The sequence below is a fragment of the Hippocampus comes genome, unplaced genomic scaffold, assembly GCF_001891065.2.
Source record: "Hippocampus comes isolate QL1 unplaced genomic scaffold, H_comes_QL1_v1.1 scaffold9, whole genome shotgun sequence".
NCBI lineage: Eukaryota > Metazoa > Chordata > Actinopteri > Syngnathiformes > Syngnathidae > Hippocampus > Hippocampus comes.
This window is the reverse complement of record NW_017805275.1, coordinates 3,415,233-3,441,589: the sequence shown is the minus strand read 5'-3', so window position 1 is coordinate 3,441,589 and position 26,357 is coordinate 3,415,233. Positions and strand designations below refer to the sequence as shown.

General features: G+C 42.0%; 1 protein-coding gene across 2 annotated transcripts in view; it reads left to right on the top strand.

The window, feature by feature from the left end:
* The first annotated feature begins 8,447 nt into the window (after positions 1 to 8,447).
* Positions 8,448 to 26,357, top strand: part of nexmifb (neurite extension and migration factor b) — an 86,889-nt gene continuing 68,979 nt past the window's right edge. For both annotated transcript variants that reach the window (XM_019869698.1, XM_019869699.1), the window contains exon 1: positions 8,448 to 9,421. The gene's annotated coding sequence lies outside the window, so the exon portion shown is untranslated. The remainder of the gene's footprint in view (positions 9,422 to 26,357) is intronic.

Here is a 26,357-nt window from a genome sequence, read left to right as displayed (position 1 = left end):
CCCCCCCGTTCTAGTTGAGATGGTATAACCCAAGAGGTGCTTTGCTACTGTTAGCAGCCTTGTCTTGTGTCGTTATTAAACAAACACATGACGGAAGTCCGACAGAGCACGAAAGCAACGCATTCTAGCCGTACGTAATCAACTCTTCTTATGCTAGCGAGGCTACTCCCCCCTCGCAAACGAGCATTTGCTCCGGAGCAAATTGTAGCGTTCACACGTGCAAATTTACATCGGTGCTGCGGGGCAAAAGAGCATTTGCTCTGGAGCAAATTTTTAAACCACCTCCCTGAGGTGGATCAAATTTGGTCCGGTGTAAGCTGTTTAGCGGCGCTACGCCGGAGCAAATTTGCACGTGTGAACGCTCAACTGGCGCAGCGCCGGTGCTGTGTCGGACCAAATGTTGCCGTGTGAACACCCCTTTTGTTTTTGGAGTTTGGGAGTAAACCAAAGTACCCAGTGAAAACCCATGCAAGCACTGCGAAAATATCGAAACTCCACACAGTCGGAATTGAACCCATGACCTCTGTAGTATGAGACGGACATGCTAACCAGTTGACCATCGTGCCACCTGTATACATGAAATATAAATGTTAATCAAACTGCTTATGTTAGATTTGTTTATCAATTACCTCAAACGGTATTTGAAGTTATACATAACAGTCAAAAGGTCCACGGATAGTTTGTACCTATATTTCATTTTAGGATATCACCCATAGCTGCTGTTTTGGAGGGACAATATCTTACATAAGGTGACACATCCGTCACATATGTGTAAATATACTGGACAGTCCTGAAAAAATGCCACTTTGCTGTAACAAAGTATTGCACAGCTTGGAAAACAGTGTAAATTTATTGCCCCCTGAAAATACTGCACCTCAACACACAGCCAAAACATGTTGATACCCCTGGCAGCAAAAAGAGTACATCCCAATGAAAAATTAAAACGTCCAAATGGTGCCCTAGACCAGGGGTCCCCAACCTTTTTTGCCCCACGGACCGGTTTATGTCAGACAATATTTTCAGGGACCGGCATTTAAGGTGTGGCGGAAATAATACAACAAAATAATATGGTATGAGCTGCATGAAAACTGTGGTGTTTTCGAAATATAATAATAAACACAAGGAGCGTCTAATCTGGCCGCAACACTCCAATCGCTATGGCAATGTTTAATGCCTTCAAAATACGATACAACGCAAATTCAAAGTGCATGAAAATGACCACTCACCACAGCACCGAGCTTGATTTTCTGCAACCAGACGGTCCCATCTCGGGGTAATAGGAGAGACAATGACACCGCAAGTGTGTGGTTTATGTCCAGTCTACTTCGTAATTTTGTTTTCGTCGCCGTTGCTGCATAATCCCCCCCGCCTCACACAGGTAGGATGTCGGAAATAGCAAAAGTGCTATTGTGGCGATCTCAGAGAATTCAGACATAACTTTAATCCAGTTGTCTCGAACGTACTTTTAAGGCCGCCGTCATTTGCGATCTCCAGCAGTTTTTTTACTCATTTTGCGAGCTCCGGTGTTTGTTTTTAGCCTAATTGGTCGCGTTACGGAGAAGCGTGGCTTGACGTGTGTCAAGCTGGACACAGACGGATGTAACGGGGAATCCGGGAAGTTTTCAAAATAAAACATCTTTCGTATTCCGAAATAAAACGGAATTAAGGCAAGTTCTTTCTGTGCGGCCCGGTACCAAATGCCCTGCGGACCGGTACCGGTCCGCGGACCGGCGGTTGGGGACCCCTGCCCTAGACTGCTGTTCACCATTATTGATCATTACAATATGTTCTACAGGTTTTCAATTGCGTAGAGGTCAGGGATAGAGGTCATTAATTTTTTTCTCCCTTTTATACCCCATAGCAGCTAAAGACCCAGTGGTGATTTTTTTTTTTTTAAATTGCGTGGGATGGTGCGTTATCTTGCATGACAATCATTCTACTGCGGCAAGCACAGTTGTTTTTACACTGATCAAGAGACGGTCAGTCAGAAACCCGTCTGTTTTGTTGAGGTCATTTTGATACCTTCAGGTTCTCTAAAGGGACTTACTTTATCGCTTCCCATTATTTCAGCTCAAAACATCATTTGACCAGCTCGATGCAGTCTTATTGGGATGTGGTAGTTATTCACCAAACTTTCAAGTCCATCCATCTGGACTAAACCGAGAAGTAGTTTGCATATTATTCTTCATGTATTAATGAGATCCTGAAAATGTTTCCTTTTGTGAGATTGCTTCGAATACGCCTTTGTATGAGCAAACCCATTTGCTCACTGAATCAAACATAAATGATTGGACCGTAATCTCGCAGACACAGGAAGTTCATAGCGGTAAAATTGTAAGCAAGATTTGAGGATTTTCACAAATCCCTGCTCCTGAGTCTCGTGACCAAAGCCATGCCCCGATCTAACGTGTATCAGTGCGATTCTCAAACATTCACAATGACATAGAGTTATGAAAAGTCATCCGCGTGATAGTTACAGAGAATGAATAGCAAGCTTCAGCAAACAAGCAACACAAGCAGTAATGAGCTGCCATTAGCACTGCAAGCAAGCCGGCATAAGCCACGATTGCTACGGTGATAGCTTGAGAAATGTGTGATGAAGTTCTGCGACACCACATAAACACTAAATGTTATTGTCTCAAGTTTCATTTCTTTGGGAATGTGCGATCAATCCCATATCAAAAAGATGTGATACTCTAAAGCAGAAATGTTCATAATGGTGTGTCGCTTCTGAACCCTCTCTGATTCCCTTCACCCCTGAAAAGCAACTCCTGTGTTCACCAATCAGTCCTGTTGCCGTTTCTTTGCTCTGCTTCTGTTTGCTAGTCTCACGCCCATTTTTTTTCACAGCATATTTTGCTTTTTGACGTTTGAGGTTCCGCTTAAGTTTTTAACGCTTAATGGAAATCCTTTTTTTTTTTAACCTAACCACAAAAAATGTACAGTATTTCACTTCAAAATTAAAGCCCTCTTTACTGTCTTGTGCATGAATACACACAACCTGGCCACTACCTTGAACCATTTGATCAGAATGAATCAGTGAACACAGCAAGCACACTCATCTCGATGCAGACAGGAAATCATTCTTTAAAGTGGGAAAAAGTGCCTCATTGGCAGCACTTTAACAATAATGATAGAAACCCGAGGGTGTCTTATTGAGCATATTTACATATATTGGCTCACCAGTGGCCAAGAGCGGAGAGCTGAAACAATCATACTGCAATCAACAACAACAAAAAAACATGCATCCGTTTTTATACCACTTATCATCCTCGGGTCACGGATGAACTGTAGCCTAAAACTTTGGGCAAGAAGCGGGATACACGTTGAACTGGTCTCCAGCCAATCCCAGACCTTATATAGAAGTAAATGAGACAAGTGTAGTGTTGGACCCAAGTGCAGCACACCAAACCACCGCAATAGTTGAGATGATATTAACAATGACTTCAATTAATATCAACCGTGGCAGGTCACTACAAAGCCGGCATGCAGAGCAGATTACTTCTCTGTCGAGTTAGTGAGACTTTGAAGATTGGGAATTTGTTTTAGGCCAAAGTCATGTAATGCTCTGTAATTTACACATAGCCTCTCAGGGATGCTCACACTTCTTCGTTGTCCTAATCCACAATTCACAGCAAGCAGGACGGTGAAGTCATGCTCCGTTGTCTTTGTAGCAGAATTCCCTACAGCCCACGGCGACCGGCAAACAAATATGTGAAGGCAGAAATTGTGGTCAGAGGCAGCAGGCTGGGAAAACAGCCACAGTATCCGGCAAATGTGATATGGCAGAACTCTAGTGTTGTACTCTAGTGAGAGTGTCTCGCGATGACTATCAAACAACTTGATGATGAGTGAGTCATCAACGCAGCCTTAAATAGGCGGGTGTCGCCGAACACTCATACCAAAAGATGCATGTTACGTTCAGTGAAGGCTAAATTGTCCAGAGCTACTAGTGAGTGTATGTTCATCATTATGCAAGGTTGTTTGCAAAATGTGTTCCTTGCATAAAAATCCAAAAAAAAAAAAAAAAAAAAAAGCCGGTGAGGCACATGAGAAATGATGAGTCATACGTTAAATACTGTAGCTGAGTCCTTTGCACCCTTTTACGTTGCGTGTCGCTCGGCTGGCTGTTGAGTCCCACTAAAATCGTCACATTACAAGTGGTTGCTGTGGTATTTCCCAAGGGAGTTGTGCCATTATTTACCGTCTACAGAGCAGCTCCAGGCTTTATGCCTGGATGACATCATTACCGTCACAACTGTGTGTCAAATTCAATTTAGGCCCAAGCGTGCTTTAATCGGAAATAACTTTTTGCATAACTTATAGGACGTTTCACACCAAGTGTCAGGCTTTGTGAGCATCAGATGTATTTATTTATTTTCTATTTGCATTGTATTCTCAACATCTCGCCGCAAGAATTTCAGCTCGTCTTCAGTGAGCGCTCCTGCATGCAATGGAGGGTCCTCACATATTATTTTGTTTTTATTCCTCTCCACTCATTTATCCTCTTTGGTAGGCTGGATGCTATCAAAACTACAAGGTGACAACACATTTCCGTTTACTTGTTTCCCATTATACTTTGTATATTAGCATTACCGCTAAGATAGGTAGCTTTCATAAAACGAAATTAAATTTGTTTAAATATACAATATTCAATTCTCTTTTTTCCTAGTAAACCAACTGGGAGTGACAAATGAACTTGATTGCCTGATGCAACATGGGGAAGTGTACATATGAGAGTGAGAGCTAATTCTTAAAGCAGTTTGGTGTCTAAATTTGGTGGGAGGGGTAAAACTATTCAAAAACAGGTTTTTACGTGGTATCTCTATCATGCAGGTTTTCACATATTGCGCGTAGGTGTGGTTTCCTGTGGTAAAGGCACAGGGACAGCAACAAAATGACCCCAATTAATTTTCCTACTCAGGTACAAACAAACGCATGGCCAATTGTTGCCAGGCAGAGTTTATGGGCCAATGAGATAAAAATGCCATGGGGTAACCAACGCAACTTGTCTGTTAATGTTGCCGGGTGACAAAGTAGGTGTACCAGTGGACAGATACACTCAGAGAAATTACTCTACAACCACACTGCAAGGATTATGAGATGTTTGTTTAAGCCCACTAATTTAGCAACTGGATCACTGTTCTGCCTTACATGCAGCATACCTAACTGAAAAAGAAAAGGGGGCACTTCTCCTGAGCCTAATACAAAGTCGCCATTGCGTAAAACTAACCACCTTGACGTAGACTGAACCTGAGCCAAGCTCTGTACAATGGTGGCAATGAGCTAGCTACTTTTTTGATCATTTCTGGATGAAAAACCAAACGTGATATGAGTGTCACTTGGCAATACTGCAATGTTGTATGGAACAATTAAGGTGGCACAATGTGTGAAACCTGGCATTGGTGTAAAAAGAATTTTGGGCTTGTAGGATGACGTTGTGAGACAGCTGTGTGGGCGTTGCATTAGGACAGCTTGTTAGTGATGTTGTTGCTCAGAAATACAGACAACGTGTCATTATTTTCACTCCAGGAATCTGGGTTTTTGTCCATCTGATGCGGTGCACATTTATAATAGTTGATAAACTGATGCCAATGTCAAGTTTGCATTGGCTCTCTAACTGCGCTTCATATTTTCAGCAAGATACAAATGCTTGGGAAAACATTTGATTGTGTGTTTTATTAATAACATGCGGCAAGGATTATTTATTGTCATTCATATCAAAGCATATGCTTACTTTAAAGAAAATAGAATCAAACTTTTGTTGTCTTGGATGTTTCATTCTTAAAACCTTGACATTAATGATGCACATCAGTATTTATTTACAATTACACAATGTCACTTAAATCTCAGTGTGAAAAGATATTGAGGGATTTCTGCATTATTTTACATGCACATTAGGGTGGCAACCTTTAAATTAAGTTCGACACTTGTCTGATACTTCTATGATGAAGACTGCAACAAATGGTATTTTGGGATTGTGGTTACTATGGAATTACTGTGGCAAGTATGTTTTTTTTTCCCCCTCCTTGCAGTTAAAAAGTGTGAAGCAAGCAAAGGTTCCACATCTATTTCTACAGTAATTTGAAAGGCATGTTTGTGTGAGAGAAAAATAAATTTGTATTTGCCAGCATGCATGCGCCGAGAGAAGACAAGTTCAATTAAGAGAAGCATCATGGTGTGCACTTATATTTGATTAAATGTTTGTCAAAGAGCTGAAAATATCCAAGTGTATAATTGCAGGCCATTACAGTTTCACATGGCTGTACAGGTCTGAAAACTTGATCTTAGTTGCAATAATTTGCTATCTATCTATCTATCTATCTATCTATCTATCTATCTATCTATCTATCTATCTATCTATCTATCTATCTATCTATCTATCTATCTATCTATCTGTCTGTCTGTCTGTCTGTCTGTCTGTCTGTCTGTCTGTCTGTCTGTCTGTCTGTCTGTCTGTCTGTCTGTCTGTCTGTCTGTCTGTCTGTCTGTCTGTCTGGCTAGCTATCGAGCTAGCTAGCTAGCTATTGATTGATTGTTACAGGTATAGCGATCCATCCATCCATCCACCCATCCACTACATGACACAGTAGGCAGAGGCAAGCCAGTTAGAGATCTGCTTTGTATTATCAGTTCCAAGTCCCCAATAAAAAGATGTACAGGATAGTAAAAAGAAGCAAAAAAGACATAATAATAATAAGATAATAAGATATCCTTTATTTGTCCCACACATGTTAATCACTTTCGGTAAATAAAAAGTTGAATGGAAAAACTCTGGTTATTGCAATATTTTGAGCGCCGTGGTTGCAGTGGCGTAAAACTGCATTGCATCATCATGAGTGAAGCCTGTCTCTTCTGAATTAAAAAAAAAAAAAAAATCATTAGAATATGAGAAACAGCTCTCAGTAGGATGCAGTTCAGTTCTATACAATGTGTGTTCTACACATCAATGTCAATAATACCTCTCTGGCAGTGTCAGTCAAAACTAAGCATGATAACCTTTGTCAAACAGCACTCATTTTGGATCTCATTTGATAGCATCGGTCATTTTTCAAGAACATCATTTTCAAAAACATCAAACTATTCTCTTGAATAAATATGGTGGTCAGTTTCGCTCATCTTTAAGGACAAGTGTTTGAATCTCGGTTTAAATCCCGCTGCAAACCAGATCATCAGGGCGTCGCAGAAAGAAAAAAATCACTTCATTTCTATGGCTATTATTTGGAAGCTGTGCATCGATCAGTGGGTGACTGTCGTGATAGTACGTCGTACAAAAAAAAGTATACTTATCTCTTGAAATTTTATTTACTTTTTACTGTTTTTAATAAATGCGTTTTTCTGTATCTTGAATTTGTAAAAAATATATATATTTATTTTTCACTCATGAAGGGTTCGGTGAATGTGCATATTAACTGGTTGGGTTCAGTACCTCTAAAAAGGTTCAGAACCACTGGCCTATATATAGTTCAGAAATGTGTTAGATATTCTAGTTATAGCAATGTACTTTCACTCTTCTAGATGGGAAGGTAACACAGACAGCTTGCTTCGCTCCAAAGCAGAGGTGGGAGAGGTGAGGTGGATCAAACTATTTTTCAAGCAAAAGGTTACTGTATTTTTATTGTTAAAATATTACATTTCAATTTAGTACTGTATGGTTTTTACAGTGTTTTAGCTTGTTAAATAGAACACAGAAGAGAAAACATAGAATGTCAAAAATTACTGTGGAAGAACTTGTGGTGGAGGTCATAATATGTTCTATGCACCACCATCAGCCTAAACATGCCATTCTGATTACTGTTGCATTTGTGGAAAAGGAATTGAGCAGCAAACTTCACACACTTTTATCTATCTCCAGGATGGCCATTTTGCTATCCATCCATCCATCCATTGTCTGAACCACTTTATCCTCACACGGGTCGCGGGGCATGCTGGAGCCTATCCCAGCTGTCTTCGGGCAGTAGGCGGGGGACACTCTGAACCGGTTATCAGCCAATCGCAGGGCGCACATAGACAAACACCCATTCACGCTCACACTCACACCAAGGGACAATTTAGAGTGTTCAATCAGCCTGCCATGCATGTTTTTTGGAATGTGGGAGGAAACGGGAGTACCCAGAGAAAACCCACGCAGGCAAGAGGAGAACATGCACACTCCACACAGTAAGGCCGGAGCTGGGATCGAACCCACAATCTCTGCACTGGGAGGTCGACACGCTAATCACTGAACCACCGGGCTGCCCCTTGCTACTTGCTATCGATTGAAAATGACATCGCGGCGTCTAAGGGCTCAGGTAATGACCAATCACGGCTCAGTGGTTTCCTGAGTTTGGTCATGTGACATTAGCTAGCTGAGCCCTTTGGCATTGTGATGTCATTTTCCTTCGACAGCAAGTTGACAAATGGCCACCCCCTGAGATGGATAAAAACTGGTGGATTTTGCTGCTGAATTCATATCCCACAAATGCAATATTAAACCAGAATACAGTGGTTCGACTAGTGTGGCCGCAGAGAACATACATACTATTGTAAAGAAAATATTTGACTTGACTTGCCCCATTTAAGTGATTTTTCATTCATCTCTCGTTTCGGATCTCATTTGAATTGAATGGACGGGTTATGTGTAAACTCAAATAAGGAACAGCTTTTCCCAGAGAGCTACGGAGTCTATACAAGTGTCACGAGTGGGCCCATCACGACGTGCAGCCGTGGCAGCACACACGAGCAGCCTATTCATTATTCATGACTATTCATGTGCTTGCAGTCGCCCTGTTATGATACAGTTCTTCCCGGAGTGGACTACACCTGATTTGCTCCTCGCCTCCGTCGGGCGGTGCGTGGTCCTGCGTCGGCCGCCCGTGCGCGCTCATAGGTCGGATCCAGAAGGCTCGCAGAGGAAGAGGAGGGGTGAGCAGACTGCAAGGAGGGGGAGAGGTCCAGCTGCAAAAAAAAAAAAAAAAGAAAAGAAAAGAAGGGAGAGGGGAGAGGGGAAAAAAGAACCGTGACAATGGCAACATCAAGCATCTCCTAAACGCTTGGCGAAAAGGAGGCGGGTTGGAGCTGGGACGCGCCGAGCCGCCTTGTAAGCGCCTCTTCCTGGAATACGAATCTCGGCGTAACATGGAGCGGCACGACAGCGGAGAGTCGCCGCGTCTCCATCACTGAGAGGCGCGTCCACCTGCTAAGCGGAGGCCCGGGCTGCTGCTGCTGCTGCTGGTTCTGGTTCTGCTGCTGCTGGCTGGTGGACCAAGCAAAGCAGGCTGGCTGACCGGGGCTGGTGGGTGGGGGACATGCAGGGGGGACGTGTTTGCATTTGGGAGGAAAGAAGACGCACCTTCTCACATTCCGCCCGAAGCTCTTGCGGAGGATCCGATTGCGACGCGTGGGGAAAGACGCAGTTTTTGGGGTCGCAGACGCTCCGGAGGTAGGCAGTCAAACGTTCTTTTATCATCACCGTCGCTATTAACGTGGGCGTGATGTGTTTTTGAATTGGGGTGCTTGATTTATACTCCGATTGAAAGGCCATCCATGGCTTCACCCCCCACCCCCGCCACCCCATCAGACATTTTATTTTATTCCAAGGGAGCATGCGGTGTAGTAGCAGCCTTCTTGGGACAGCTGTCGTATAGCCTGCTCACATGTATCCATCCGTGACCTCTTTCCTGCAAACAACATATAGAAAAATACCCACTCATATTACTCATATCATCTTTTTTGGAATCCCAATACTGTGGATTTGAGGTGAACCGTCATTTTAATTTTGCACCCAGTCAAGCCCCCCCCCCACTCCCCCCAATATCCTCCCTAAATGAGCAAGACACAAATAGTCCCCAGTAATGAATGATTCATGAATGAGATATTGAACCCCCAATGTGGGTTAACACCTTCCCGAGGAGTGGCCCCTCCCTCTCGCTAAAGGATTCCAAACATAAATCCTCATTGTGTATATTCTTCTTTTAAGTGCCCATGCGCCTGCCCTGTGAATGCCTTTACTGTCGGCCCAGGATGCATGTTTACTGGGTGGCCCGTGCATGGTCGGCCCTGCCGCAAAGAGCAATGTGGCGATGCTTTCCAAGACGTTTGGGTTTTTAAAGAGACAAAGTGTTGATGTTGTGGTTGTCGTTGTGAATGCGCCACATTCTGGACAGGTACTGGGAACAGATTCCTGCTTGAAGTGTTACGGCCAGTTGAAGCTGCTGGAGTGGAGCTGCAGTTAGGCGCTTGTGGTAAAATGTTTATCAGTGCCCTTTGCGGGTCCTCCTCCTCTAAATGTGAAGACAGCAGTGAAAACCAGATGGAAGGCCATGGATTGATTGAGTCAAAGAGAGCCTATAAGAGGGTTAAATTGAGTTGACACATTGATGTGGGTGTCATTATCATGTGTGACGGCACCGTGTGCGCTGTTGGGCCCCGGGCTATGTGTCGTGTGCTTGCAGGCGTGGGATTGTTGCGGGGGCTGCTTGGCCTGGCCTTGTTTGATGATCCTCCATGTAGAAACTAGTTGAACCGAAATCCGTCACAACAATCCACGTGTTGTCTTTTCTTATTGGTCGCACCAATGTAAACAGGAAGTAGGTTTGGTATAGTAGCAGGTGAAACAGTGGCAGTAAAAATCCTGTTAAAATTGTTCGGTCAAAAGTAACCCAACTTAGGTGAAGGAGCTAACCCAGCACTGGATCCCAAAGGGGGCGAGCCAATGCTGGGTTATTTATACCCAACGCATTGAGTTAAAAAATGTTAGATGAACTCAAAATTTTAAGGCAACAAACTTGGATAACATTTTAACATGGCCAATTCAGCTAAATGTTTTAAGATTTGCTGTGACGAAAATTGGTTTCCTGCATTTCCCAACAAAGAAATAAGAGTTTACCCAACGTTTGTCCCTTATATGGAACCCTAACTTTCAAGATATAAGTAAAACAACTTGCTGTTCAAAATTCACAGCAATCTAGCGAAAAAAAAAACGGTACTTTAGTGTGCATAATGACCGCGGGTGGCGACCAAAGTGTTCAAGAAGACATGCCCCTAAAAGCTGAGGCAATGTAACCTAATTTTTTATGTAAATTAGCACATGCCGTAGTAAGGTTACATATTCATGATAACTAAGTACACCCTGAATTGGTCGTTCAGCCAGTTGCAGGGCACACACAGACAAACATCAACACTCACAATCACACCAAAGGACAATATAGAGTGCTCACTTCTCCTACCCAGCATATTTTTGGAATGTGTTAGGAAACCGGAGCACCTGGAGAAAACCCGCGCAGGCATAGGGAAATCCTGCAAACTCCACACGGGAAACCTAGAATTGAACCGCGGACCTGTGTAGGGGACGTGTTAACCAGTCGGCCACGTGCCACCCGGAAGAAACTAATAATCAACAGAAATCATGATGTTGCAGAAGTTTGCACACAGGGATGTAACTGTGGTCACAATTAAACACATTTAAAATGAGAGTTAGCACACAATGGCGACCATTTTAAGTGCCTCTGATGAACCCCCGCACACATTTCAGAATTTCTAATAAACACAGTTTTGCACTTTTGGCACGGTGTGCTTTGTTTCTAGAGGAATGTTGTGTTTGCGTCAAACGTATCTTTTGGATTTACAACAAAAAAGTTCAACTTTGGTTTCATCAGACCTTGTGCCACCTGATGACATTTCCTTCCACTGAACAGTTACTCGTTGGCTCACCATGGTTCTTAATTGCTATCGATGCTTTTCCCTTGTTCAACCTGGGGCTACAGGATACTGTGCTGTACTATTTCTCGCACTCGATTGCCTGCAATTTAACCGAGTACAACTGAGCCGAGTCCAAGTCAGTACGATGCAGTGGAAAAGCAGCAGTGTCATCTGTTTACACACTTGCTGTAGTTCCAGGCATTATTATGGCGCTTCGGGGACAATTTTTTTTCATCACGTGCGGATTATGGCGCTTACACCTGAGCAAACAGACTGCATCAAGTAGTTCTTCATTAAAATGGATCAAAATGGGGCTTGTGTGACAGCACCCTCAGAAGAAGTTGGATTCATGTTTTTTACTTCGCTCTGGTTGTGGCCTGTTACTTATATTCTGTTTTGTTTAAGTGGAAATTGATGTGAGAAGTTTTAGCCCAGTGACACAATTCAGCCCCATCTTTCTGCCAGCAGCTTTGCCCGAGATGTGTTTTAAAATGCCGCTCAAGCGTTATGTTGTAGCCATAAAAGCAGCAGCTTGTGTACATAGTCTCTCTCTTATCTTCCCCGGGCTGATGTGTGCTCGTTGGCTCCTCCTGCCTTCGAGCCTTGGGCGCATGCACGAGCTTCCGCTAGCACTAGTCAGTCCATAGAGAAGCAACTAAACCTCATCAACGCTGCCAGCCATTCTTCTCACGTGAGGGATCATGCCTCTTATTGATATTTTGCACCTCGCACATCCTTATCACCATAAATCAGAATCGAGGAATAAGGTGTTGCAAGGTGTTACTGAGAAAGGACATGGTATAAACGACAAACCATCTTTTGTCTTGCCTTTAAGGCATCCCGCTGAGCTTTATGTCTAGAATCATTTATTTCCTGTTCTGATATCTCTGCTCTAGAAGCACCTTGATCCCATCGGGGCGGTTTCGGTCAGTAACAATGTATGCAGAGTCCCGCTGCGTTGGGGTTGTGACACGCCGCGCTGCGGCCCAGCAGCTCTAGTCTTTCTCTGCGTTTTCTGTAATTAAAGGCAGAGGTAAGAGCAGGGGAGCGGGCCGGGCCCTGATTGCTTTTCATAGCCGCAAGCACAGCGAGAGCTGCAGCGTGTCCTCGGGGGACTGAGGCGCTGTTGAGCTCTTTTTTTTGCTGTCATCTCAACCCCCACCCCTCCAGTTGTGGAAATACATTCACGCTAGTGGCGGGCACCAAAACATACATCGGTGCGCATACACTTTTCAACTTGGAAAATATGTGTGGAGATAAGTGGGACAATGTAATGAAATAAAAGCTATCCAAAATGGGGCAACGTTGCAAAATAGGTCTCAACAAATCATCAAATTCATTTGACGACTCAATGTAGTAGAATTCAATTTTCAAATCATAAAGCCTGCAATTAAAAAAATTTATTTGCATAGTATTGAGGTACGTTCAGCGCTAAAAAACTGCATTTCACATTTGATTTGACGCTAGGTCTCGCTGGGCATTCCAACAGCCCGAGGGTGTGTTCTATTACATGCCCCCGGCGCACCCAAACTTTGGTTACAGAAGGTAGACGAGAATTTTGACCAAGTGAAACTAGGTCTAAGTTGTGGTGCAGGTACATTGTAATGCAGTTTTGACAGATTTGATCCAGGTGCAGGCAGACAGATTTAGTGATGAATGGTCGTAGAAATTAATTCATTGAATCAATTATGATCATCTTTAATGCATTTTTAAAAGGACCCCATACCATGGCACAACTGATCTGTAAAATAGGACCCTGTAAGGCAAATTGCTTTCGCAAGTTAAAAATTTCAACTGAAGGAGATAATGAAACTGTTTTTCACACGAATTCATGGTTCATTGGCCTTTATTTTCACGTCAGCCTAACCCATAAGACCACAAAAGTTGTGTGTAATAAATTTGATATTGTTTCTTGAAATACAGATTGATTTATCGCATATGTTTGTAAAAAGTAATCCATGGGAAGAGCACCTTGAAAATATAATTGCATATTAAATCTCAATCGCAATATTGATGGGGGGGGGGGGTCTGAGTAAATTGTTTGGCAAAATCATTCAGCCCTGTTGTGGAGTAAGGCTTTACATATCTGCGTCATAGAATAGTTGTCTATCGCCTGTACTCTATTGCCTCTCACACAAAGTTAGCTGGGATAGGCTCCAGCTCACCCTAATGAAGACAAGTAAATAATGGATATTCAGACGTACAGAAATCTGATACTGTATGTTTACGTGGCCTTTAGCGAGCAGTCGAGTCCACGTCAGCAGTGGCTGGAGGAGGGACGCTGGACAGATAGACAATCTGTGCTCTGACTTGTCTGGAATATTCCAAAGAGAGCATTACAAAGCTGACATGCACAACCGAAAGGCAAAATTGTGAGGCAGGCGCGCTTATCACCACACAGTATATCATGCTTTTTTTTTTTGGGCATTCTGACTAAGGCTGGATTTACACTGTAGGTCTGAAACGCCCAATCAGATTTTTTTTTTCAATTTACGTCTATAAGAAAATGTATGAAATGCAATTTCCCTGAGGTTGTTCAGATAACGGTTGCAGAAAACGTCAGTGGATTACCTCTGAGTGCTTGTTTTGCTTCTTTCTGTGGCTTCTACTTTTTTCTTTCAAATTTGAAAGATGAGGCGGACACACCAAACGTTACCTATTGCATGTCCCTATCTCACACTTGTGTGACGATTACAGATGTTAACAAGTGAGATGTGTGAGGCATTACACATTCTAAACATTGCAAACTGATTGGTTTGGCTGACTGATGCTTCTCCGTTAGGTTCAAAAGGCATATAACCTCACAGTCGGCCATCTGTTTGACAGGATCAACTTTTCTGAGCATTTTGTGATGTTTTGATTTTCATTTTAGTGTGTTCATAAACTTAGTTAGATGTGTGTTTCTAAGGCAATTGCTCACAATGACAGGATGTGTCCAATTTATCCATTTATGTTGCTGTGATTGGCGGCACGGTGGTCGACGGGTTACCACGTCAGTTTAAATGTACAGAGGTCACGGGTTCGATTTCGGCCCCAGCCACTCTGTGTGGAGTTTGTTGTTCTCCCCGCGCCTGCGTGGGTTTTCTCAGGATACTCCAGTTTCCTCCCACATTCCAAAAGGTTAACCGAACATCCTAAATTGTCCCATGGTGTGATTGTGAGTGTGAATGGTTGTTGTTTGTCTGTGTGTGCCCTGCGATTGGCTGGCAACCAGTTCAGGGTGTACCCCGCCTCCTGCCTGAAGACAGTTGGGAGAGGCTCCAGGACGCCCGTGACCCTTATGAGGATAAGCGGATCAGATAATGGATGGATAGATGTTGCTATTACCTTGCATATCCATTTGGTTTGTGCAGAGTTTCATTCATCCAAGGCTTGGCTATCTACAAGTTTAATTTAAGCAACTGCACTCTTCTTATGGATGGATGGCCGGCTGCGTGAGCGTGAGTTGTGGCCAGCAGCAGCTGTGGTTTGAATGTGTCCTATTTGTTGTCGGGTTGTTTATTAAAAAGCGAACCGATTGCAACAGCGACTGTGTGCATCCTTGACCACACTGAAGGGCATTACAGTATTATTAGTATGTATAGTAGACATGCCCACTGCCTACTGCTCAAAGACAGCTGGTATAGTTTCCAGCATGCCCGCGAGCCTTGTGAGGATAAGCAGATTAGAAAATGGATGGATGGAAGATATTATTTATAAAAATAATATATATTACAATCATAATAATAATAATAATAATAATTAACAGTTGTTTTTTTTTTTTTTTGTGTACACTGAAATGTAGTGAAACGTGCAAAGTTGCTACTCCACCAGTGCATTTTAAATTTTTAATTGCATTAGATGCTACCCCAAAGCAGTATTGTTGATAGTTACATGAACTATTCATTCAATGGTCATATAATATAAGGATAGCGGACTTATACTGTACTCTCTTGCAGTGCACGCATGAACCGTCTTAGATCTGCTTTATCTTTTTAGCGTGCTCGTTATTGCCATAACCCATTCCTATTTTACTTGCCTGATTTTGACTTGAGAATTAGGAAGAATATATGCCTTTGAATCTTGTTATATTACCTGTCCGTGTGTTACGACAGTATTTGTATCACTCCAGGAACTCATTGCTAATTTTCTATGAGCCCATGAATAGGATTTCCCATTGACTGCTAGCATTGGCGCCGGGGATGTTTCGAAAACAATGGCTTATATTTAAACATACAGTGTGTGTAATTCTTTTTGTTGCGTGTTTAGTTTTATATTCGACTCCAAATGGGGTGATATTAACATGCTTAAAGCATACCAAGGGAAGGCAGAATAACATACATGTAACAAGTAACACGGTGCGTTCACGTTGCAGAAATTTGCATACACACACACACACACACACACACACACACACACACACACACACACACACACACACGCAGAACAGCGTTCGGAATATTCATCATATTTCTTCGATTTCAAGCCCGAAAATATAAATCACAAATTTTGATAAATTACCCAGCCCCACTCTATTTAATTATTTGTTGTGTGTACAATACTTTATTAATCCCATTAGGAAAGTTATGATCCACAAATGAAATCCCACATAACACAAGAAAACAGATAAACAGAGTTAATGAGATGAAGGTTTAGAGTGTGACAAATACGCACACACCGAGGTGGCCCTCCTGCTCCTCGACATAGAGGCCCTTTGAGGATTTGATGTGAGAAAAAGAGCGTGAAGAAAGTTGTGTGTCATCTTTTTGTTGATGAATTACTCGTGCACGGCTAGTCCAAGTAATGCATTCGGATTTCTGCCATCAACGCACAAAAGTCCAATTAATGCGGACTCTATTAAACCACTTTCCGCATTTGCCTACTTGAGCTCAGTATGTGGGCTGGTGGCCACTGGGACCAAGCGCACGCAGACTTGTCGTTCATACCTCATTTCCTGCTTCCACATCAGACCCTCATTTTGCAGATGGATAAGATTATGTGAACCCCTTCCCCCCCACACGCATGAATGTCAACTCCTGGGACTCTTGAAGCAGACAGTGAGATGTGATCCTGGGAAATTTGAGAGGGAGCCTGCAGCATCGAAGATTTTAATGCGGCGGACACAGGTGCGCCAACGTGAATGGTGTGAAAGCATCATATTCACAACATGACTCGGGAGGGAGGAAGCTATGTGACGGGGCTGGATTTTAATTGCTTTCGCAGTGTGCTCCCTTGTATTGTTCTCTTTGTAATGGCACACACAGTGGCAATAACAGCCCTGTTTTTTTTCCTCATATAATAACACTAATAGATTCATCGCCCCTTGTCTAATTTGAGCTTGTTTTTTTTTTTTTATAATTCCTCCTGTTGAAGCCGGAGGTGTTATATGCTGGACATGTATACTGCGGGGATAGCGGAATAATAAGCCATCTTCATTAGCCTTATCTTTAATTTGGTGGCTAGAAAGGGAGGAGGGTGAGGGGTTGATGAGGAGGAAATCAGAGGAGCATGCACCGGGAGAGAGGAATAAATGGGAGCTGCAGAGGAATGGCAGGATGGTGGGAAGATGAGAGGAAAAGATGGACCGAGAGAGTACAGAGACACGAGGAAAAAATAAAAGGCTGGTTGGGGGGGGGGACGTCGGGAACAAACAAACCGTGGTGAGATAGACGGTAGTGTTTCTAATGGGAGAGAAACTCCTTTGCTCTTTTCTCTTCTTTTTTTTCCTCTAAATGTTGTTTTGTCTGTTCACTACTTAACAAGGCACCAATGCCTCAGAAAAAAAGCTGCTGTACGTAATAACCAGCATTTCAAAACAGCCTCGTTTGCTTCTCCAAAGAATGTTGTGAATCTGCATGCAAAAATGCAGACCGGATCATACGCCAGATGAACCTTGATTAATATTTATTGCGATGCAGCATTCAGTCAAAGATTTGCTGTAATTCGTTTAGCCGTGCTGCTGTTTTCATTTAGGAAAGACTGCAGCGCCACTCATGCCCGAAACAAACAATTGGGATAATTGATGTGAAAAGCTTTTTCATCATAGTTGTTGTCAAAGAAAAACATGAAAAAAAGCCTGCAAGAGCCCGCCTGTTACATGCAGCCAGCCTGGCCAACAGTGCTTTCCCTTTGCGTCTCCCATTCAACGGCAGAGGCAAAACATAATCTGAATTAAATGAGAAATGTCCTGGAATAACGTAAAATCAAAATGAATGGCATGCGTGGATTTTCAAGATGGATTTGATCCGATCTGTGGGATGTTGCCTCTGATGGCACAACAGCAAGACAACTATTCTGCTAAGGCTTATAATCATTGCCAGAAAGTGGTCCTTGTCACAGGAGCGTGACACAATAGAAATAATACTTGGGACTTCTCATTCCACATGCATTCTGGATGAGAGTCTGATGCGTACACAGTGACATCTAGTATGTACAGCTGCTTGTTTGTTTGGGATTGCCACAGTGAGTTATGTTTACTGAGCATAAGTGTCCATTTTCTGATTCCCAATGTACTCACAGCGACATTGGTGCCCTGAGATGCAAGTTTAATTTGCTCTGTCAGTCAGTGGAAATACCATTCATGTGTTCCAGCCTCCCCCCCAAAAACAACAATGGATATAGCAGTGGCTCTTAACCTTGTTAGAGGCACCGAACCCAACCAGTTCATATGCACGTTCGCCGAACCCTTCATTAGTGAAAAATAAAAAATAGTTTTTACAAATTCAAGACATAAAAAAAAAAGAAAAAAAACACATTAAGTATAGTTTTTTTTTAAATTGTATGATGTACTATCACGACAGTCACACGGTGACTACTGAGGGAACTAACTTTCCCGCAGCACTGATTGGACATGCAATGTCATGTGATCATCTGCAGCCAGTGATGGCCAAGCAGGCGTGTCATAACTAAATGACATGTTGAGTCGGGTGTGTCTTAACCTCCTTGGCAGAGGCTCCGTCGAACCCCTCAGACTGATTCACCGAACCCCAAAGGTTCGATTGAACCCAGGTTAAGAACCACTGGGATATAGCAACAGATCAAAACTCCTCAATGAGCTGCAGTATTATTAGTCATTCTTCACAGTGGATAAAGAATGTATGCCCGTGACGATTGTTGTACTGCTTGTGTCCACTGAAACAAAAGTTCCTTTGGATTTACTGAATTTGAACATGTGCAGCGGTTGTGCATTAAAATGCAGTAAATCTATGTAATTTTACTGTGTTCTTTTTCTCCAAAACAAACCAATGATATCAGTTCAACACGTTAATCTTGTGCAACCCAAAGTACTTTATTTTTCAGTGTACATTTGTTGCGCGACAGTTTGTGCTCCAATGTAATACAAACCCAATTCCAAGGAAGGTCGGACATTGTGTCAAACAGACATCAATAAAACAGAAGAACATGATTTACAAATCACGTTTCATCTCAATTCTAATTGAATACAATACAAAGACACTATTTTTCATGTTCACACTCATCAACTTCGTTTTTAAGATAAGAAAACCTTTATTTGTCTCACAATGGAGAAATTCCCAATTATTTTGATTATTTTTATAATTGTAATTATAAAATTATAATTTTATAATTATATATATATATATATATATATATAAAACAATACTTTTTTATATAATAATGTTAGCAAATAATCATTCACTTAGAATTCATCATTAAATATCTTGTCTTTGTAGTGTACGTTCAACATGATTTACAAATCCTTGTGTTCTGTTTTTATTTATGTTTAAGACAATGTCCCAACAAGTGATTTGCATGTCCGACTCACAGTGTAAACATCGTGGGTTTGATTCCGGGTTCCGGCATTCCTGTGTTGAGTTTGCATGTGAGATGTGAAGTGCTTTGAATTCCAAAGGTGGAAAAGCGCTATCAGAAATGACAGCTCCATTTACCTTTTGCATGTTGTCCCCGTGCCTGCGTGGGTTTGCTTTGGGTACTTCCAAAAACTTAAATGAACACTCTATTTATGGTCCCTGTGTGTCAGTGTGAGCGCGGATGGTTGTTCGTCTCCGTGTGCCCTGCGATTGGCTGGCAACCAGTTCAGGGTGTACCCCACCTACTGTCCGAAGACAGCTGTGATCGGCTCCAGCATGCCCGCGACCCTTGTGAGGATAAAGTGGTTCAGATAATGGATGGATGGATGAACAACGTCTATACTTTAGTGGAAATGGGTTTGTAAATAAATGGTTCCAGTGGACCACCACTCTTCACAGGGGATAGGGACCGGGCCAACCTTTGAAAATAGAGAAAATCAGTGTATCAAATTGTCGGCCAATATAAAAGCACTGAAAAAAATACCTTTTTTTTTTAACTGTTTAACTATTTGGTTTGGCTGCTCGTTTACAATTTTGGCTTGGATTTTATGAAAACGACAACATCGACGTCTGTCTAATCACTGAAAACGGTCACCTATGAATCTGCTCTTATGTGTTTGACTGTATGTTCAGTCTGCGCGTGCCTTTGTACATCTCAGCCAAAACAAAAATGGCAGAGCACGTTTGAAACGGTTCTCCTGCGAAGTGAACATTTAATGCACCGACACCTCATCCGCATATACACATTTATTCTTTCAGCACAGCTAGCATGACCGAATCCACTGGTGTCAAACCCAAGGCCTCTGGGCCAGATCCGTCCTGCCACATCAGTTTATGTGGCCTGCCAAAGCAAATTATAAAATAAGATAACAAAACCTTTATTTGTCTCACAATGGAGAAATTCCCAATTTACAGCAGCAAAATTATGAATAGGAAAAAGTAGAGGACAAAAGGTATATCAATAAATATAAATATAAGCATATTAAAAATAGGTGAGTGAGGGTAAGTCCAGGTTTTCAGGACCGTCTATTCAATAGCCTGACAGCAGTCGGCAGGAACGAACGGCAGGACCTCTCTTTCTCGCGGCGCGGGTGTATCAGTCTCTGGCTGAAGGAGCTGCCCAGTGCTGTCAGGGTAGCCTTGAGGGGGTCGGAGAGTCTGCCCATCGTAGCTGTTCGCTTAGCTTGCATCCTCCTGTTGCCTACCTCCTCCAGAGTGTTTCGGGAGCAGCCCAGGACAGAGCTGGCCCCCCTGACCAGTCGCTCCAGGCTCTCTCTGTCCCGGGCTGAGACGCTGCCTGACCAGCAGACTACGCCATCATGAATGGCTGGGGCCACCACAGAGTCATAGAAGATCTGAAGGAGTGACTCCTGAACTCCAAAGGACCTCTGTTTTCTGAGCAGGAAGAGCCAGCTCAGCCCATTCCCTTTTGTGCATTGACTCAATGTTCCATGCTCAAATAAAAATTACAAATTGTCTTCACTTTTAAAAATGCTGAGATATAGCAAGCATTTTTTTCAAAAATAGTATTTAATATGTGAGCAAACAGATTTTAGTGGCCTAGGATTTCAAAATTTGTTGTTCACAATTTGCTGAAAAGGATAACTGATATTGAAAATGAATGCATATGTAATAGAGGCGACCGGACATTCATTTGGGTTTATCGTCATAACAGCCCACTGAAGAAAACCTGACCTACGATGTGGCCCGTGACAAAAATGAGCTTGATACCCCTGACCAACAGTGATGTAAAAGCCACTCAGTAGTCATCTCTGCAGACCTCCACCCATGTTAACAGTAGTGCGCAGGTTAAATTTGTATTTTTCGGTCACTTTGTAAATGAGCAGGCGACATCCTGGTTCATGCAAATACCATTAAGATTCTAGAGGTTGGATTACAGAACTGCATTCATCATTGCAGCATTGACACTTGACCTTCTCCATATTACTACTTTATGACACAGTTGCAAGTGTATTTTACTGGCCTGTTTTTTTTTTTTTTTTTTTTTTGCTGTTGTCAAAAGAGTGATATCCACTTCCACAGTTGCTAAATAAGATCATCTCAGAGTGATTCCAACAGACAAAATTAACGTGTGCTCAGAAAACCGATTTGAATTGCAAAATCGTTTTGATTTAAAAGATGTGAGTGTATCCAATAGAAACGTCCAATAGAATCGTTCCACTTTCAAATGTACTATTCTTTGTGTTGGACCCCATTTATTGAAAACTTAATATTCAAAATGATTCAATACGTTTCTCGATACATGGGATACGACATAAGACAGGGATGTAATCATTTTAAAATTCAGCTTGGTTTGAGTTCATGGGATTACGATTCGATTCGACATGGTATGGCTGTAGCTTTTGTCATCTTCATTAATATGCAACAACATGTAAAAGCTCTCCAAAGCCCATACTATCCAAGTTAATTAAATTCAAAGAAACAACCAATCATCACCAACACAGGACATATTTATACAGATGTATTTCTGCTGTGCATCTCTCATTAATATGATTAAATACGTATCTCGAAACGCAGTGTGCGATTTGCTGTATTATGACTGTATGTACTGTGTATAGGAAAACACACGCACACACACACACACATATATATGTATAGACAGAAAGAGAGAGAGAGAGAGAGATCAAATTGAATCAAATAATTGCACTCAGACCATCTTTGAAACGTACCGCACCCAATGCATCAAGATACGTATTGAATACTCTTTTATATGATTGGGGGGATACCAAAGCCCTCGTAAAGTGTCTCTTGTATTCACACCAAAACTTCACGTTATTCCTGAGCCTGCATAGTCTCGCGCTTGGATGTTCAGTGGAAATCCGTGTGGCATTTAATTGCATTTCTGCGACAATCCAAACGATTGCTGCAGAATGGTCATTAAAACTACCGAGCTGGTGGCGGTGTTCGGCTTTTGCACAGAACTGCATAATATGCCGACTTGAACAAGTGGCTAATTGTAGTGTCAAAAAACAAGCAGGACCAGGATGCCTCCCCCTCGTTTATTTTGGGCTCGCCTCTGACAGCAGCATCGGGCGACGTATGGAAGCTCCGCCATGAGCAAATAGACGTTTCTCAGCTCACTCGGTGTCAGTGCTCTTCCAAGTCACTTCCCCAAGTCATCATTCAGCTCCACTGTCACAATTTAGCCCACATACATCAGTGCTGAGCCAGTAAAATGCTCTCCAGAGGGAGTCAAATATGCACCTCAGTGTAGCCGCCGCTGATAAAAGAGCTAATTCATCATTTAGTCACACAAAGCCTCAGAGATTCTCTGTTAATACCTGGTATACTGCTAAACGGAAAATCGAAATAAGACTCGGGCCTCTGTTTAATTCAAGCATTAGTGATGCAGAGCATCGAGGTATGTTTTGGAAAAAGTGTCTGATTTAGTTGAGTCTTTCATAATTAGATATACATGTCTTTTATTTTTTTTTTATGTTAAACATTTTGCATGGTTTTACTTCTACCGTCTGACCAGACAAATATTTGACTGTAGCCTTTCTTTGTCTTATTTCACCTGAGCTATTCTGAGGAGATGAAAATCACCTCGGGTGGTAAGCAAATTGTAATTTGTTTTTGACACCTAATTGACCATTACACAGGAGATAATCATAAAAATCACTCTTTCTAGCACTGTTAAAGACTAAATGGAACTGCTGGAACAAAGCAATTTCTTTTTTGAAAATACTTTCCGAGACCCTGGTGGACCTCCTTGTTCACAGAATGAAACGGTTACTTGCCATCATGACATTTTTTGTTTATTTATTTTTTTAAACCGTTCCAAGAAGAACGTTTTAACATTCATAAATGTCCTACAGTTGTAAAAAAACAACAAATTAAACGTTTTTGATTTGAAGTGATTCAGTGATTAAAAAAACAAAACAAAACGCTGTGTTTTATTAATTCTTTTGATCTGCATGTTCATCATTAGTTATCTTCTCGTCAACCGTTCATGCTACCACTACTACGAGTGCTGCTCTTGCTGCTCCTACTACCAACAACAACCTTCTTATTATGATCATATCTTAATGATAATGCAACGTTAGTGTTCATGTATTATGAACCAATCGAGAGAACCTCATGCCATGCTTAATAATATTTACAATTGTTCACTCAGGTCAGTCGCTAACTTTGAACACCGATCACCACCCATAAAAATATTTTGCCCACTCAGTACCGTCATCATGGCCAGCGAAGTGGCAAGCCTAACCGTTCATCAGAAACAATCTATTTAATATTGGAAGCCACTCTACCATGATGCAAAGTTTGAACATTTCCATCGCACTTCAATATAGGAAAGTAAAGAAACAAGAAAATATGCTTAAAGAATGACGATTCATTTGTATGTGTACCACACATAAAAGTTAAATAATCGTGTCCGAAAATTAAAGCTTAAAGCTCTTCTTAAAAGATTGAATGAAAAGATACTGCACCTCAGCAGTGATGCTTTCCCGTGTCACGACACGCAAAAACTTTGTGAGTCACTGCCTTATATCATTATTTCAGTTGACCTAACCCATACAGTTTAAGTTCATTAAAAAAAATAAATAAATAAATAAATCATTTGACGTCCTCAGATTACGCATTCTCATAAACAGCAAGAGCAAGATGTTGCCTATCAGCCCTTCCCATCCTTTTCAGCAGGTGTATCTTTGTTGCACTTCCAGTCACTGCTTCGGGACAATGTTTCCGTTATGCTTGGCTAAATACTTTGGCTGCATCACAACAAGAGCTATTTTCCTTTTTTTATTCAAATGATGCTTTGTATAAACTGCTTCTTTGGGTTCTGTCTCAGAGGTGGGGAGACGATGCTTTTCCATCTCGCCCGTTTCCCCCAAACGTTTTCTTTATTTGTGATTTGTTTATGGTTTATTTATGTAAGTAATCCCACCGAGGGGAAATCTTTGACAACGGGAAGCTTGTCTACTGTCTGCATGCATGCTCTACAGCCGTATGATCTAATAGGTTTTAAACCCGCTATCAAAGATGCATGCCGCTGCAGTATTTCGGCTCCAGTGATGAGGCCTCTGGAGAAGCGGGCAAAGGTGTCTCGATGTGCATTGTGCAATCCCGGGCCAGCCGTTGCTGAGAGGAGCATCCTCTGCTGACTGTTGATTCCAGAAGTGCTGCAGTCCTCCGGGGTTCTATGACCTGACGCGGAATTAGCTAGAACAAACACTATCTTCACAAACACGAACCACTACACAGGCTGACTCACTTTTAACGATATCAAAAGCATGGGACTCACATTCTTTTTGTGGGGATAAGCTCATCTCTGGATAAGAGAAAGTGGACATTTGACTTTTGTAAAATGATAACATACTGTATTTTGGGTTGTAGAAAAGTAGCTAACGTACAATGCATTGACGAGTATTCAGACACAAGTCTTGAAGGGTGAGTTAACAGTAGTCCCTCCCTCCCTCAAGTTTTTTACTAAAGCCATTCCTTTTACAAACATGGCCATTTATAAAATCGTGAAAGTCCAAAGTTGTGCTGGTTACAGACATCAATGTCCACCTTCAAACAAAATAGCAGTGCTCATAATACTAAGCTAGCATTATCTCTGCGATCAAGCTGACGTTGGCATAGCGTTGGCAGCATGACTTATTTGTCATAATGTTACAATAACACTCAATTTATCTGTTAGGTGCTTGATTTTTGGAATGTGCAACCAATTTAAACTCAAAAGTGTTGATAAATGTAGCTGTTTAGCAGAAACCTTCATTCCGCTGTGCTTCTGTTTGCTAGCGTTATACTCACTTTTCAGATGTTCCCATTTTTTTCCCATTTTCTAAAGGTGGATACTCCGCCATCGTTCCAGCAAAGCTCCCAAAGCACAAGATGACAGGCCAGCACATGTGCATGCCAAAATATTGACACAGCCACGTCTTCTGTCTCTGATTGGTTGTTTCTCTTCGGCAAGGTTTCTTCAAAATGTAATTGTATTTGGCCAGGATGGTACGATTTTTTTTTTTTTTGGATGGTTTAGTGGTACAATAGCCTGAGATGGACAAAAACAGGGGGATTTTGCTGCTTAATTCATCTGCCACAAATGCAATATCAATCAAAATAACTACCATTGTTTTGACTGGCGAGGTCGCATAGAATCTACTTTGTAAAAAAAAAAAAAAAAAAGTTTTAGTTGACTTCCTCTTTAAAAATAACATAAGGATATTATTAAATGTCATTTGAGCAAATTTGCGATTTCAGAAGTGTGTATTCACCTGGTAGCCTTTCACCATTAATCAGTACAAAGAAGCAACTCTCAGCTTCCATAAGGTTAGTTACCCCTGATCTATAGAATAGAAAAGAAGGCACTTGGACATTGGAATATTTTCCAATGACCAATACAGTGGCCAAATCTCCAGCAGCTGGATCATTCTTATCACTTACTGGAGGTAAAAGCGAAGGCAACATGACCCAGAAATGAGCAGCAAGTCAACTTGGCTGCAATGTCAGGCCTTACAGAGCATCTCCAGGAAAGAAATGGACAATTTGGTGACTTCAGGCACTCATTGACTGATTCCCACTCTTCCACTATTACCTCCTCTGAGAGCTGGGTGTCTTCATACGTTTGCCTAAAATCTGTTTTCTGAGAAAGAGACAAAGTGGAAAGAGGGCTTAAGCAAATGTGAATGTTAAGTTGTGTTGTAAAATGTATTTAAAGCAGGCTAAGAATTAATTCCATTCTTCTCTGAAGGCAGATGGGCTTTCCTTATCCGCCGAGATGAGTCGCTGTGCCCTCCTGAGACTTGCCATCACAAATCAATTACCATTCTACCTCCCTCACCTCTCCCACTCTCTCCAAGTGCTCTCGTCATATTCTTCATTAGAAGCCCAGCACTTCAC